Source organism: Passer domesticus, chromosome Z (genome assembly GCF_036417665.1).
Source record: "Passer domesticus isolate bPasDom1 chromosome Z, bPasDom1.hap1, whole genome shotgun sequence".
Lineage (NCBI taxonomy): Eukaryota > Metazoa > Chordata > Aves > Passeriformes > Passeridae > Passer > Passer domesticus.
Genome location: NC_087512.1, coordinates 47,744,004 through 47,757,741, shown reverse-complemented (window position 1 = coordinate 47,757,741; position 13,738 = coordinate 47,744,004). Strand labels below are relative to the sequence as shown.

At 49.3% G+C, this 13,738-nt stretch overlaps 2 long non-coding RNA genes across 2 annotated transcripts; both read left to right on the top strand.

Annotated features, from left to right (window-relative positions):
• The first annotated feature begins 4,501 nt into the window (after nucleotides 1–4,501).
• On the top strand, nucleotides 4,502–8,075 carry LOC135289811 (uncharacterized). Its single transcript, XR_010352554.1, has 3 exons — nucleotides 4,502–5,326; nucleotides 6,896–7,016; nucleotides 7,606–8,075. It is a non-coding gene; the product is annotated as an uncharacterized LOC135289811 (long non-coding RNA).
• Nucleotides 8,076–8,421: 346 nt separating this feature from the next.
• On the top strand, nucleotides 8,422–9,929 carry LOC135290411 (uncharacterized). The gene is made up of 2 exons (XR_010353185.1): nucleotides 8,422–8,659; nucleotides 9,012–9,929. It is a non-coding gene; the product is annotated as an uncharacterized LOC135290411 (long non-coding RNA).
• The last annotated feature ends 3,809 nt before the right edge of the window (nucleotides 9,930–13,738 follow it).

Here is a 13,738-nt window from a genome sequence, read left to right as displayed (position 1 = left end):
GAAGATAAGGAGAAAGCCAGGAAGCACAGGAAGAACAAGGCCCTGTCAGATGAGCTGTGGAAGGTAACTTTGTGCCCCAGCTCTGTCAGAGGACGTTCCCTGTCATTGGTGCAAGCAGCTGGAGACAGAAATACTGCTTGATTTGGGGGCCACAGTCTTGGTAAGTGCAGAGGTGGTTCAATAACGTGACATGAGGGAGTTCCCCCAGAGCAACTGGGATGCCTGAAAGAAGTGAACAGCTCACCACAGCCCGGCCCCTCGGCTGCTTTTCCTTCTGACCCTCCTGGGGAGGCTCTGACATTTCCTCTTCCCTGATGGAAGTGCAGCTGCTGCCAAGGGAAACGTCCCCATACTGACTCAGTGTTCCCTTTGCTTCCCAATGTCCCATCTGCTGTCCCTGTCCAGGAGAGCTGCTCTGCACGGGAGGAAGAGACCGAGGGATAGCCTGGGAACATGGGGTGCTGCAATCCCTCCTGATCTAGTTCTGTTTATGGATGGGTAGAGTTAGACTTGGATAGTTACAAGTGTAGGGATATTTACATACATTGACTGATATTTGTATAGACATCTGTCTATGTGTATTTTTATATTGATGCATGTAAGTTGATCTGTTTACATCTGTAGTTATATTTACATACTTGTACAGTTGTGTAGCTGTGTAGTTTTATTGCTGGGGTTGTATGGATTTTTTTATTGGTCCACTGATATTTGTATATTTATAGATAGGTTTGATATGTGTATATTATATATGTCATATATGTAATGAAATATGTAATACATATCTACATCTATATATTCTTATGGATAGATATGTATTTACTTCTACTTAAATATATATGGAGTTGCATAGTTCTAAAATTGTATTTATTTAGTTCTGGATCTGAAATTCTTTAGAGAGGGATATTGATGTTTCTGTATTTGTATATGGGTTGTACAATTGTAGTAATAGGTAAAAAATTTAATTGTTATACTTCAATTCATATTTGTGTACAGTGAGTTGTACAGAGTTGCAATAAAATATTTTTTTTAACTGAAGTTGGTATTTGTATATATTTACAAAGCACAATTCTCGCAAAAAATTACATTTTAAACTGAAATTGATATTTGCATGTTTATACATTGGCAGCACAAGTGTAGCAATTTAAAACAAATTTCATTTTTAAACTTAAGGTTTTTTGCATATTTGTACATTACTAGTGCAGGTGTAACTATTTGCAAGAAATGCAGTGTTTCTATTGAAAGAAGTGTAGATTTGTGCTGCCCAAAGCCATGAGCAGATGGAAATGCTGCAGGATTGGGCCATGGCCAGCACATGCCCCACCTGCACTCAGGCTGGGCACGGGCAGCGCAGGTTTGGGATGGCAGCAGAGCCACACGTTGGCTCAGCACTGGCTGCCAAGGCCTGCTGAGAAAACTCCGGGACTCCACTGAGAGAAGAACTCCAAGCAGGAGCCACCTGGAGAGGACAAATCCACCCCCCATCCCACGGGCAGCTCTTTAGGAAGAGCTCCAAGTGTCCCCCTGAAGCTCATCCCAGAGCCCAGAAGCCAACAGGGATCCTGAGCCAGCTCCGCTGCCTTTGGCAGCACTTGGGCAAATGAGCTGCAGCAAGGGGGAGGCAGCAGTGACTGTGACTGCTGCAGGCTGGGGATGAGGGAAGGGCCATGGACACAAGTGCTGAGATGCTCCAAAATCCAGAAGGAGGCTGGAGAACTGGGAAGGAAAAAGTTCTGAAGGCACTGAAACGATGGAAACCCCTTGTGTGAAGTTCCCTGAAGGAACTCCCAAGGACACGGATGCTATAATAAGTAGTACCAGAAGACACAAATGCAGTAACACCAGGAGATGGTCTGTATGACCCACAGGCAATGGCTTAGAAAAAGACCAAGTCTATATTTTATATCTCCTGTTTATTATAGTATCTATATTAAAATATATAATATGTAGTATATAGATGATGAATTACATTTATCATAAATTCATATGTGTTGTGTGATACATTTTGATATGTTTTGATAAATATTTTTATTTCATATAGTTTTGATATATTCCTCCAGCCTGGAGAGTGAAGATGTACAGCAGTCCAAAACCTTCTGCCCACACAGCAGTCAGCCCCGGCTGTGTGCATGCACACCCACCCACTGTCCTTGCTCTCCTCAGCACTTCAGGGCTGCTGTTTGCACAGAACTGGGATGAATTTAACTCGACAGAGCCACGAGTGGGCTGTCCAGCTTGTCATGAACATTCATGTGGCAAGGAACAACACAGAGCTCTTAAATCACATTATCACATGTCCTTTCATTCCTGCTGGGCACTGAGGAACTCTCAAAAGCACCAAAGACACAGAAAAGAGGTGAAAAAACTGGTATCATGCTACTGCTGGTATCCTCATGGAGGAAAATCTGTTGGGTTTCTTAAGGTTGTAGTTTTCCAAAAACTAGGAAAAAATCCTACTGCTCAGCACCAGTAGCTCAATTGTGAATGATTTTCTTGACTTGGCAAAGCTAGGATGTCAACAGTGGACTCCGTCCTTGGTTCAAATCACCTGCCCTCACCTGCAGACAAAAGCACCACCACCAGCAGAAGCTACATCACTCAATTTTCTCAAAAAGCTGGGTAACATTTTTGAGAAGAAAGAAAAACATGTCAGACTCTGTGGATTCATGACAGGACTCTGTGAAACAGTTGCAAAGCAAAGGGCAGCAGCTTCTCTCTGGGACACTCCTTGTGCTCCAGGGCAGCCGGGCTGTCCCAGCTGCCCAGGACCCGGCGCTGAGTGAGCTCTGCAGAGCTGCACAGCGGGGAGGCAGCTTCGGGCACCTCAGCCCCTGGCCAGGAGTGGCTTCTTGCTCTGGAGGGCTCCCTGGGGGCAAATGCAGACTGCTGGCCTTCTGCTCTTGGCCCTAGCCTGGCCTTGCAGGGCTAATCCTGTTCCCTGTGTCACAAAAGTTCCCAGACTGAAATTTGTGCTCCAACATGACAGCCCCAAAGTCTGTGGCGTGTCAGGAAGCTCAGGAATGAACCTGCAGGGCTTGGAAAAGCTGTGCGTCCCCCAGAGCACAAGCAGTTCTCCAACAAGACTTCAAGGCTGAGGGACAAAGCTTCCCCCTTCAGCTCTCCACAGCAGCTCTAGGGAGTCTCTCTCCATTGTGAAATCTCCTTTGTCAGTCTACAGTGACAAGAGCTGGCTGCAGGAGGCATTTGCATTGGAACTCTCCCCAGATGGGGGGAAGAAGAGGTGATTCCTGAGGAAAGAAAAAGGCAACACTGTTTGGGAAAACACCAGCATGAGTTCACTACAACTCCAGGCCAGAAATCCCTTGAATACAGCAGCATCCATCCATGGGGCAGCACTTTAGCTTTGAAATCAATCTGACAAACCTGCTGCCCCTTCCTGCTGCTGTAGCTGACTCTAAATCACGAGAAATGTGCCAACTCTGCCAAAGACAGGCAGACATGGTGAGATAAAAAGAGCCAGTCTGCTGAAAAGGAGACCAAATGAATGTTTTCTAATGCCCCCTTTTCATCCTTTCCCCAGCCAAGCCAGAGCAATGTCCTTCCTCTCTGTCACCGATGGTGACCCAGGCACGGGATGCACAGTGGGGACAGAGCTCGCAACTGCTCCCAGTGCCTTCGCCACGGGCTTCCATTGCCCTGAAATGCCGTGCCGGGCGCTGCCCTTCCGTGCCGTGCCGTGCCGTGCGGAGCCCGGCCAGCGCCGGGAGCCGCCCCGCCCGCGCTGTGCCCGCGGCCCCGGCTCTGCCGCGCTCGTCCCCGCCAAGTCCGGCCCGCGCCGGGGCCGCGCTGGGCGCGAGCGCAGCGCCCCCCTCCGGCCGCGCGCCGCCGGCGCAGCCGCGGCCGTTGCGCCGCGGGCGTTGCGGCCACAGGCGGCGATCGGAGCCATGGCGGAGCTGCCGCTGCCCGCCGGGCTCAGCGCCAGCGCCTTCCCCGCCAAGCTGTGGCGCCTGGTGAACAGCCCCCGCGTCCGCTCCGTGCGCTGGGACAGCCGCGCCCAGGGGCTGCTCGTCGACCGCTCCCTCTTCGAGCGGGAGCTGCTCGGCCCGGGCCCCGCCCCCGGGGGCGGTGGCGCTGGGGCGGGGCCGGTGCCGCGCCCCTTCAGGGCCACGCAGTTCAGCAGCTTCGTCCGGCAGCTGTACCGCTACGGCTTCCGCAGGGTGCCGGGCTGGCTCGGCGCGGCTGCGCCGGGCGATGCCGGGGGCTGGCTGCACTTCAGCAGCCCCTGCTTCCGCCGCGACCGCCCCGACCTTCTGCTCCGCCTCCGGCGCCCGAGCGCGGCCGACAGGCGGCGGCCGGCGGCGGGCCGGGAGGGCCGCAGGCGCCCGCCCTGCGGCTCCCGGCAGCTCCCCGGGGCGCGGCCGCTGCCGGACGGGCGGCACGGGCGCGGCCGCTTCCAGCCGCTGCCCCGGGAGCGGCCGCCGCTGCCGCCCGGGCGCCCGCCCAGCGGCTTCCTGCTGCTGCAGCGGGAGCGGACGCTGCCGGACGGGCGGGAGCTGCGCAGCCCCCGGCCCGGCCGCCTCCAGCAGCGCCCCGGGGAGCGGCCGCTGCTCGCCCGGCGCCCGCCCTGCAGCTTCCACCTGCTGCACCGCGACCGGCCGGTGCCGGCCCGGCGGGAGGGGCCGAGCCGCTTCCAGGAGCTGTACGGGGAGCGGCCGCCGCCCGCCCAGCGGGAGGTGCTGGGGATCCCGCCCTGCGAACTGTTCGGGCTCCACGGGGAGCCGCTGCTGCCGCTCGGGCGGGAGGGACCCCCCAGCCGCTTGCAGGAGCTGTACGGGGGGCAGCTGCCTCCTCTCGACCGGGAGGTGCTCCGGCTCCAGCCCTGCAGCTTCCAGCAGCTGCACAGGGAGCAGCAGCCCTCGGCCTTCGACCCACGAGGTAGGAAACCTTGCTTTTCCAAAAGGTCAGGAAAAGTGACCGCTTAAGTATTTTTCCACGAGGCTCTGTCATTCTCGGTCAGAAATTGTCAAGCCTATTAGGAAGCGGCACCTCGAAGGCTGCCAAAAAATTCTCTGCCTGCTTTTCCTGCATGCTTCCTGTGATGGTTAATCCAAGGCAGCAGTAGAGATCTGTGTCCCAGAGCCACATTGTGGAGCCTGACCAACGTGTTTGGATTCTTGCAGCCACCCCGGGCACTTCTGCACCCAGCGCTCCAGCTGGCAGTGCTGCTTGTGCAGCATCGACGGCCTCCAGCTCAGGACACAACGCACCTGGGGCAGAGGGATGGCCACCAGCAGATCTCGGCCTTGCCATAGAGAAAATGATCCGGGAGATCAGGAGATCCCTGCCCGAAAGGTCTCCCTCTGCTCAGGTAACTCCATTGGATGGGTAGCAAAGGGGCTGGACTGTGAGCTTTTGATCATTGTTACATAGCTGAGAAGCAAAGGCTTCTTTAATTGAACTTACTTTGTTATTACTTAGTTATTTAATAGTTCTTGGTAAAGAAAGATTTGTAAAAGAAGAGGAAATGAAACAGTCTCCCCCCCCTTAGTGAGGATGAGCGTTGTGAGCCTGTGTTGGCCAAGTTTGAGTGCTCCTTTTCCTGGGAAGAATCCTTCCTACCGGGGCATTTGCGGTGATGGTTTGCAGGATTTTTGTTTGCTGGGAAGGAAGAGAAGAGTGTTTAGAGAATTGCCACTGAAGGCCAAGTGTCCCGTGCAGGGAGGGACATGCCAGAGGTGCCTGTTCCAGCAGCAGATGTGGGCTGTGCCTCTTTTGGGTGGGAAGGCCAAGGCAAAGCAGGGCTGGGCTGCAGCTGCTGCTGCTGCTGTGTGAGCCCTGCCGGGCGTGTGGGCGTTCCCAGAGCCGTGTGTGGGGCTGGGCTGCAGCTGCAGCTCTCTGTCCTTGTGCAGATTATTCTACGTGTTGGCCAAAGAATGTCTCTCTGTCTGTTCATGTGCTGACCCAGTGCCTGCAGTACATTTATGATCAAGGCAGGGCAGACTCAAGGAGGGGAGTGGGATTTTTTGGATTTCCCACTATCATATTCTCAAGTGGGACATCTTTTGTCTTCTGTAAACTCACACATAGCAGCTTTCAGAAGCATTTTATTCCATAACAAAAGGAAACATTGCAGGTTTGGAACCATCTTGAGAATCTTTAGGATTGTGATGGACGGGCTATTGCAGAAGAGATGAATGTTCTGGAACTGGTCCTAGTGAGAATATCTGTCTACCCAAAGGGCATTTGCAGGTGCTGCATTGTGGACATTGACTTCCTCAGTGGAATAGACACAGTATTTGATTGTCTGGCTTTTCCTTTCTTTTGGGCTGGTTTTTTTTCCTTCCATCCTGATTTACAGATTTTTGCCACTGGTCACAAATGTGATCCTGGAAGGAGCCTAGGTGCATAAATGCTTGCCTGGATCCTACACATGGGGCAGCAGCAGAGGGCTCCGAAAAGCACCACGGTGTGATGGGTTGTCTGAGCAGTGTGTGGGGGTGTGAGAGTCCCAGCAGAAATGTGTGCCTTGCGTGTGGGTTTGCAGCACAGGGCAGGGCTGGGAGCGAGCTCTGCCCTTGCTGACAGCCGTGCTGGCAGCCAGGAGAGCCCCTGGCTTTCTGCTGGCTGATTTCTCACAGCTCCTGAGATAAGCCAGGGTCAGAGCGTGAGGGCACCTCCCCCACATCCCCTCACTTGGTGCCTTCTGGTTTTCCGTGTTCATGTTTTGTCTCAAAGATCATTTTGTAAGAGCTTCAGTTTCACCTTGGTCACCCAAATCCCGAGTTTAAAAGGCTTGTCATGTGAACCATGTAGGCAGTGTCCCCCCCGTGCTCCATGTCCTTTGGGAGTGGAGAATGAGAGTTCTTGTATCCCTGATGTGATTGCAGCCAAATAGTGAGTGATCTTTGGGTTCCTTTCTTTCTGTGTTTGTGCTCAGGATGATGTTAGTGTTGCCCCTGAGTCTTCAGGAGGGGAGCCTGTAGACAGAGCTGCAGCAGAGGAAATTTCATCTGACACGGAGAGCTGCAGGAACAGTTCCCCAGAGCCCGAGGAGCCTGGTAAGGACAGAGCCCCCCTTGGTTTAGAGAGGTGTGAGATGGCTGCTCCGAGCCTGCCTCTGGCAGCAAGGGAGATGAGCAGAGTTGAGCTCCTGTCTGCAGGGCTGGTGCTTCCTGGTGCCTTTAGCTCAAATCCTGCACGGGCACAACCTCCCCGAGCCCTGCCCTCCACGCTTCTCCAGAGGCTCTGACACTGAGTCCTCTGCTGTGGCAAGGGAGCAGGGAATAAAGCTGACCTTGTGGAGTTGTGTCACCAAGCTGGGTGTCCCAGTTTGGTTCATGACTCAGCTCCCAGCAGCCTTCAGCTTCAGCCATTTCAGTGGGGACTGAGGTCTCTCTGTCACTGAGACTGTCTGTGTTTCAAGCTCAAGACTTTGCTGAGGCTTTATCAGGATACTTAAATACTTTACACAGTTCAGTTTTGAAACCCTTGGAAGAATCCCTTTTCTTTAAAGAGCAGGCTTCAAATTGCCAAGTGAGAGTTTGCCTTTCAGGCCATCTTTGACAGTGCCTGCTAGAAGGACAATTGGTGCTCAAGGAACACGTGCACAAGGGCCAATATTGACTCAGTGTTCCCTTTGCTTCCCAGATCCCATGTGATCGACCTCTCCAGGAGGGCTGGCCTGTGTAGCAGGAAGAGACAGAGGGAGAGCCTGGAACGTCGGGCAAGTTGACTTCCTCTGTCTCTAGTTATATTTATAGATGTATATAGTTATCTTTGTTTATCTAGGTAGTTGTATTTATAGATTTATGTAATTATATTTATGTATCTACACAGATAGAGATCTGCACAGTTAATTTCTTTTTCATTTTAGATGTTTATCGTTATAGCTTTAGATGTGTTTTTGTAGGTGTGCACGTTTTCATTTATACGTGTGTATAATTACATGTACATATATATATTTCTAAATGCATATTTCTATTTTATATGGGGTTTTAGCTACATAGATTGATATGTGTGTGAGCCTCTTTTTAAGCTCTTACCCTGGTCTGCTTCCTCGCTCACCTCTGGCTTTTCCCCCTGTGCCCCCTGTGTCCCCTCTCCCTGGGCTGGGTCCGAGCTGGCGGCCGGGCCGGGCGCAGCAGCAGTTCCTGCCCCGGATGTCCCTGGAGCGCTGGGAGCTGCCGGTGGCCCCAGGCACTGTCCCCTGAGGAGCTGCTGAAGGACGGTGAGACTGAGGGGGCTGAGGGGGCTGAGGGGGCGGTGGTGCTGAAGGGACGGTGACCCTGAGCTGCTGCTGGGGCTGAGGGCTGTGGGGCAGCCCAGGGCCATGGTGGCACTGAGGTGACAGGCAAGTGGCACAGGCTGAGGGGGTGGCGGGTCTAAGGGGACGGGATGGGTCAGAAGGGACTGAGGGAGGTGAGAGGACTGTGAGGGGCTGGAGAAGCTGAAGGGGGCTGGGGGTTTGGCGAGAGCATGGCGGGGCTGAGGGGATGGAGGGGCCAGCAGGGAGCACAGAGGGCTCCGGGACTGCAGCTCTGCCAGGCCTTGGAACCAATTCCAGAACCTCCACTTTTGCCACAGCTGCAATGAAGACCACGAGGACCGCCGGAGACTGCCGGGAGCCAGCAGGGAGAAGCCGAGGGCCAGCAGCAGGAGCAGGGAGCGAGGCCCTGCTGCTGCCAGCCTGGAGAGGGCCCGGGTGAGGCCCCAGGGCCGGGGAGGCAGGGTGGGGCTGAGGCTGGCGTGGGCTGTGGCCGTGGGCCCTGCCCGTGCTGGGGCTGCTCAGCGCAGCTGCCCCGGCTGGCACAGGGGCTGTCCTTGGGCAAGGCAGCTGTGCCGGCAGGGCCCGGGAGCTGTGCCGGCTCTGCCGGGCTGCCGGGGCTGCGGGACGGTCCCGCCGCGGCTGCGCTCACCACAGCCCGGCCCGCTCGGCTGCTTTCTCTTTCTGACCCTCCTGGGGAGGCTCTGACATTTCCTCTTCCCTGATGGAAGTGCAGCTGCTGCCAAGGGAAATGTGCCCCTACTGACTGAGTGTTCCCTTTGCTTCCCAGATGTCCCATCTGCTGTCCCTGTCCAGGAGAGCTGCTCTGCCTGGAGGACGAGACCGAGGGAGCGGCTTCAAAGATGGGGCAGCTGAGATTCCTCTGCTTCGAGTTCCATTTAAAGAGTCTGGACTTGCACATAGAGAGGGATATGTACATATGTAGGCTTCTATTTGTATGGGAATATTCCTATATGTATGTTATTATATTTATGTTTTTATGGATGTATTACATGTATATGTATGCATATATTTACATATATGTTTATAATTACATCTATGTGTACATGTATGTGTCTCAGTATACATGTATGTTGTTGTATCTGTTTAATTTCCTAGGTTTACAGCTGTGTAGGTATCTATTTGTGTTTATGCAGTTATAGGTATATGTATCTTTAAATGTTGTTTTGGAATTTGTATTGGTCGATATGTCTGTTTTTATATTTTTAATGTATATTGATCTATTTCTTTCTATTTAATGATATTTACATATGTGTCTAGATGTATAGCAGTATGTTTGTATTGATACAGTTGGGTGTATGTTTGGATTGATGATATTTTTATACTTATAGATAAGTTTGTTTTATATATCTACTGATATATATATATTGTATGTAATATGTAATGTTTATATTTACATCTGTAGATTTTTATACTTTTATATGTATTTATATAGATGTTATATATCTGTGTATTTAATTGCATTTCAACATGTATGAAGTGATGTAGTTGTATAATTCTATCTATTGTATTCTTAGTGTAGGGCTGTTTAGAGAGCAAATGCACATTTTTGTATTTCTGTATGGGCTGTCTGTATTGCTTGTAGTAATATGTAATAAATTAAGTTAAGTCCTTAAACACCTAATTAATCTTTGTGTATAGTGAGTTGTTGCAGAGAGTGGCAATAAATAAGTGTTTCTTATCTGAAGCTGATATTGTATATTTTTACACAGACTGGTTGTAATAATCTCATAAATTCCTGGTTTTTACCTAAATTTAGATTTGTATACTTCTGTGTTTTCAGCACGGGTGTAGCAATTTGTAAGAAATGACATTTTTCCACTGAAACTTATTTTCATGTATTTGTCCATCAGCAGTGCAGCTGTAGCAATCTGCAAGAAATTCCATTTGTCAGCTGCGATGGGGGTTTTGTGATTTGTGCTACCCCAAGCCATGAGCAGATGGAAATGCTGCAGGATTTGGGCCATGGAAATCTCCGGCCATGGCCAGCACATGCCCCACCTGCACTCAGGCTGGGCACGGGAAGCGCAGATTTGGGATGGCAGCAGAGCCACACGTTGGCTCAGCACTGGCTGCCAAGGCCTGCTGAGAAAACTCCGGGACTCCACTGGGAGCAGAACTCCTGCTCTGTGGATATGCAGATAATTCAGTCCATGTTTGGTTCTTTACAGACAGACACACACAGAGAGCTGTAGGCAGCGCTCAGTAACCCGTGACATACTCGATTGTGGGAACTGAAATGGATATTTCTCTGTTTAGAGATAGGGGCAGCAGAGTGGTGCCATTCTGCAGCCATCTTGTATCAGGCAGTGGTCGCTCTGTCTAAGCAGTGCAGTTGCAGCAGTCTGTAATGAATTTCCCTTTTCAACTGACATTGGCTTTGGGGCACTTCTCGTTTCCGTGATGAGCGACCACATCAATGTTTGTCCCTATTTCTTCACTGATCCTGAAGCTTTGACAAGTGTGTGACAGGCCATGGCACCCAATTCCTCACAGGTGTGTCCAGCTGTGGGTAAGAGACCTGTCTTGTCTGTGAAACATCCGTCTGAGGGTATTTGTCTGAGAGTTGTGGTCCATCTCCAGAACCCCCTCAGGCAGCACCCTGGCTAGGGAGGGGAAAAATGTAAGGGGATTTATGGCATTTCTTCTCTTTTAACATGTATTTGCACTAAGCTGTAGCCTAAACTTAGTAAAGCAAAGGATAGACTTTGTTTGGTCATGCCGTGTGGAGCAAATGGTGCAGGAACAGCCACAAGCCAAACTGCAGGAGCAGCTTCTTCTTGGTCCTAACAGGACATTGTGTACAAGAAAGCACCACAACCTTACTGATTCACCTCTTAGGTAAAACCACAATGGTTCACCATGTCAAACTAGCTGGAGATGGAAATAACAAACATCCCTGGGCTGGGGCAGAAGCCTGGGAGTCACACGCTTGGAAAAAGAGAGCTGGCAAAGCCAGCCCAAGGCGCAGGCACGCATTTGGCTCCAGGCAAGAGGGAGCTTGTACTGCACAGCTCGGAGGGACTCCAGGCAGAGGAGCCGGCCGGCGGCAGGGAGCAGCTCCCGCTGTCACTGCCAGGGAAGGACTCGCAGGACGCAGGAGGAGCGGGCACATCGCGGATGGACAGCGGAGCCCCTCCTGAGCCCCGAGGTGACCCCTCCTGCTGCTGCAGTCACAGCACTGCCACCTGCCCTGCAGGCTCTCTTTGCCTTCCTAAGCCTCAAGCTGTGTCGGTGTTTTTCCTTTTCATGAACGGGCCGGGGCTGCTCGGGTACAAGACTTGAGCGTTATTGGCGGGATCAGCCTCATTACATGGTTGAGACAATAGGCAGAGGGCAAAGCTCACGTACAGCCAGAGATTTCTTTCTTACAGAGCATCTTAAAAACTTTTTAGCCAATAGCATGTTGCTAAAGCTTACAGACAGTTGTTTTAACCGATTACTAAAAGTACACGTACACCTGCTTCAGACAGTACTTGCTTATCTTCTTTTTATTAACAATACACAATATTCCATTAGTAAGCTTAAAACTTTCTAGTATTTTGCTAAGCATATTTTCCTGCCATCTAAAAGTCTATCTTAGCCAAGCCTAAGACTCAAGCTCTTGTTTAATATCCTCACTTGCTCTACTATTGTAACATTTGCTACTTTCAGACTTTGCAGCTGCAGATAGCTCTAAGTGTCTTGGCTCTTTCTGTTTCTAAGGCCTGCTTTCCCAACTTTCTAAAAATCTTCTTAGCTTTACTAATTCCTCCACAACCCACTGCAGGAAGCAAATCTGATTACAAATGATAGCAATTATACCAGATCAAAACTTGTTGGCCCACTGCTAATACTGGATGTTTAATTTTTTAGACTGCATTAAGTACCATCTGTGTTTCCAAAGGTGGTGCTCCAAATTTAGGACCGTGCATTCTCTCCTTCAGCTGATACACACACACACACACACACACACACATATATATTTATACACACATATATGTTTGTAATTTTCTATGTTTGTAACATCTGTGTGAAGAAAGGGTAAACTTAAGAAAGTGTACTTGTTTCACAGCAGCACAGTTCCATAGAAATTTATTTGAATTTTTTTTCTGAGGTACCCATATTATAAAGACACTTTGCTAAAACTAGTAAGGATGAGAGTTGCAGGGCTGGTTTAAAATCGAATCCAAATTTGATTTCATTCTGTGCAATATTTCCATTAAATCTGAATAATGCCCAGGACTAAAATACTAGAATTCTATTTTCTTTTTTTTCTTTTTTTTTTTTCTTTTTTTCTTCTTTCTTTTTTTCTTTTCTTTTTCTTTTCCATAGCAAACAGGGCATAGGTATAGTTTTGATTTTTAATTTAAATAGAGTAATCCACTGGACTAATTGCTACCTTGGAACTTCTTTATCATTTACAACTACCCATGGCTTTCAGGAACAGAAAGATTAAAGGAAGGGAAGAGAGCAAATCTTTTAAAGCTATGACCTGAGAGTTATTTTACATCCATTTGGAGTTACTTTACATCACTTGGTTAAATACACCATTACCTAAAAATCATGTATATATGTACTTGGTAAGAAGTATCAACTGAATAAACAAGTTCTCATCTAATTATTTTTTGCTAGCCTCATGTTCTCTTCTTATTTAGTAAAATCAGGAAGAGAAACACTGCTGTTCTTTGAAAAATTAATCTGTTAAAATATTGACAACCCTGATGTTTGATGTAGGAGTCTACAAGCAATAATTTTAATTGTCACCAAAGAAGAACAAAAGGGACACATCATCTGTGGTAAACACCAGACATTGTTGCCAGTAGGGTTGAACAAACTATCTGTATGATGTTGTACAGCAGTTAACGTGAAGATCTCATCAATGATGGAGATAAGAGACACTGACCCTTGAGGATTCAAAGAATCATTTGATAACAATAAGAAGAGCTTATCTTGCCCATCTTAGTTATACTTAAAATGTATTTTATAGGAATTTGATTTATACTGATTGAAAACTCATCACTTCTTGTATGTTGCTGAATAATTAATGCTGATTATTTTAGTCTCAGCCCACAGACTTCAAAGATAAACACATTGCTCCAGCTTGCAGTATGGAACCGGTATCACTTGATTTTGTCACTGAAGTATCAGGAAGTGTTGTAAATGACACAGACTGCCATGGCGAGGTATTCCCAGGATCCGGTCAGCACTGCAAGTAAACATAGGTCTGATTTGCAGTCTGGCAGCAAATTTGCTGAGAGCAAACCAAATCTCTGAAATTGCCATGGCTATAAAGGAGAAAATGTGCCAGTAGAAAAAAGCTGGATAACAGATTCGGTAAGAAATCATAAAATGACAATTAAGCAACACTATTGCAGAATTGTAAACACAAGTGGCCAGTATCATCATATCCTGTTTAGAAAGGCAGCAAAAGTCATAGTTAATCATTGCATAGTTAATTATTCTCCTCATTCATCTGGGGGTTGCTGAGGCAGCAGCAGCAATGCTGTTCCATAT